This window comes from Trichosurus vulpecula, chromosome 3 (assembly GCF_011100635.1).
Source record: "Trichosurus vulpecula isolate mTriVul1 chromosome 3, mTriVul1.pri, whole genome shotgun sequence".
NCBI classification, from domain to species: Eukaryota; Metazoa; Chordata; class Mammalia; order Diprotodontia; family Phalangeridae; genus Trichosurus; species Trichosurus vulpecula.
The window spans coordinates 132098758-132101520 of NC_050575.1; the positions used below are offsets into that span (position 1 = coordinate 132098758).

Below are 2763 nucleotides of genomic sequence, written 5' to 3' on the forward strand. Positions count from 1 at the left end.
TCGTCACAAAGAGGCGGACTTAAACCCATGGGGTCTAAAAGCCTCTGCTCTCCCAGACATGTAAACTAGGACCTCCCTGGAGTTATCCCCACTTTGGGCCCCACCTTAGTTGCCAATTCACACCCACATAGGTTTTACACCTCACAGGGGTTTGGGCCTGGGGCTTAGCACTTAGTAAGACTCAATGAAATACACTGAATTACTCAAAGCAAACAAAAGCCTAACTCTTCAAGGGCACTTGTTGAACTAAGTGCTAAGGAGCCCATTTTGCTTACCAACACAAGAGGGAAATGAGCAGAACCAAGAGAACATTGTATACGGTAACAGAAATATTGTCTTAAGAATAACTTTGAATGAATAAGTCATTTTGACTATTATAAATACCCAAATTAACTACAAAGGACCTATGAAAGAAAACACTATCTGCATCCAGAGAAATAATTGATAAATAGAAGTATGTATAGAATGATTTTACATATACACACATATTTGTGTCCAATGATAGCCATCTCTAGGGTGGGGGGAGGGAAGAAAAAAAGAATGTTGCATGATAACTTTACTATATATTTAAAAGGAATAGCAAGTTGTACATAATAGAGGTGCAGTTCTGTGTGCAATTATTTTTTTATTATAGTATGTTATGGAAATTCTTGTTTCATTTCATAAATTAAAAATAAAATAAAATAATTTTTTAAAAAAGTTCAGTTCTATTCACCTGGGATTGGGGAGGTACTATCCCAAGCTTCAGGCTTTTTTCTGCTGCTATTTTCAGAACCAGTTTCAAATCTCTTGGTGCTTCCAAGGTGGTGTGATCCAGGGAGAGGTGTGGCTACTGCTGTACTGGTCTGGGCTCTGGTCTTTACCCAGGAAGGACCTCTGGTCCCCTGTAGCCACAGGTACTAGCACTCTCTTTGCCTTGGAACTGCAACCAGGGCCTTTGCTCCCTTGTAACAGACCAGTAGCTGTCCTCTCCATCCTGGAACTATGACTCAGAATTGCATATTGATAATGGAATTGCCAATCAGTGCCAGCTGTACCTAATTCTAGGAAAGGATCTTCTGTAATTTCTTTCTGACCAGTTGTCTGCCTCCTTTCCTAGCTCTGGGCTGAGAGCTCCCAAAGTTGCTGTTTTTGTAGCCATTGCTGCTGCTGAGGAGTGTATGGGCTCTGGATAGACTTCCACTCTTGTGCCAAAAACTTCTGTGCTGACCTCCTAAGGGCCAGAAAATATCTCCCTCTGACTGTGTGAGTTGGCTGTGCCACTCCAAAATTTGATTTAAGTTGTTATTTTAAAGTTGTTTGGAGGAGGATGTTGAAAGAGTTCAGCTGGGTTGCCTCTAATCCACCATCTTGGCTCCTCTACCTCTGAAGGCATTTGTTGCTTGGGAAAGGTTTTATACCTTTTATTCTAAACTTTATTCACCTTCCTAGTCCTTCTTCTAAAGCTCTCATTTGTTTTTCAATTCCTTTCTTTAGCATTCTAATTTCACTTATATCATTTTCTTTTTTAAATTTTTTTCCTAATTGCAAATAAAAACAATTTTTAACATTCATTAAAAAATTTTGAGTTTCAAATTCTCTCCCTTCTTTCCTTCTTCCCCCCACCCCAAGATGTTAAGTAACTTGATATAGGTTATAGATGAGTGATCATGCAAAATATATTTCCATATTTGTCATATTGTGAAAGAAAACACAGACCAGAAAAAATCAAGTGAAAAATGGTATGCTTTGATTTGCATTCAGACTCCATAAGTTCTTTCTCGGGAGGTGGATAGCATATAACATCACTTTCAAGAGTTTTGTTTCATTTTTTCCAACAATTCTAGCTGACTTTGTGGCCAACCCATATTTTTTAACAGGCTCGTAGGTATTCTGGGATTATTCTCTTCTTCTGGGTTTCTGTCTTGGTAATCCCTGGCATCATGGTATCTCTTTATTTGGGGAGTCTTTTTTGTTAAATGATCCTTCTTGCTTTACTTTCTGAATTCAAACTTTGTGTTAGAGGCAGACTTTCTGAACTTCTGGAAGAAATATCAGGGCCTTGTATGGTACTGGTCTGTGTTATCTGGGACCCTGATTCTATATTCTTTGGGAATTGACTACTGTTTTCTTCAAGGGCCACCAGGGCACTTCAAACTAAAGAGCTGAAAGCTATCAGCAGATCCTAATTTGTCTGATCTAGAGGATGATCTGGTTGCTGCCCTCCTGGATTTTCCAGGATCTGGATCTTAGTTTGGGTCTAGGCAACACAACTACAGACTTGTCCCTGGGTGGAGCTCTAGTAGGAAGTTGCTATTGCCAGCCACTGTCAATTAGGTGGAAGGCTTTGCAGATTCAGAGTGACAGAGTTGGAGGCCTACCAAAAATATGGAATGCTTCAGAAATTTGCATGTCATCTTTGTGCCAGGGCCATACTAATCTTGTCTGTATCTTTCCAATTTTAGTATATGTGCTGTCAAAGCAAGTATCTTCACACTTTTATTAAGGATACCAGCTTTTCATGTGCAGGCCATTTTCATAAAGATTTTATAAAGATAAGAGAGTAGGCAAGGAGTCAGGAGTTATTGATGTCCTTTGGGTTGCCATTTTTGGTATTAGTGCTATCTGTGATTTTTTTCTTTTGGAAAGAAATTCCTCTCTTTTGGAATTTTCTCTTTTAGATATCTTCATTGCTAGGGTTTCTTCCCTTTTCCCTTCTGTCATGCCATATCATTAAAAAATCATAAATATAGCTAAAGTTGTCTCTGAAAGCCCTCACCACAT

The 2763-nt window shown here is 39.0% G+C and overlaps 1 non-coding gene across 1 annotated transcript; it reads right to left on the bottom strand.

The window, feature by feature from the left end:
* Positions 1 to 2361: 2361 nt before the first annotated feature.
* Positions 2362 to 2464, bottom strand: LOC118845118. Its single transcript, XR_005010002.1, has one exon. It is a non-coding gene; the product is annotated as a U6 spliceosomal RNA (small nuclear RNA).
* Between the last annotated feature and the right edge of the window lie 299 nt (positions 2465 to 2763).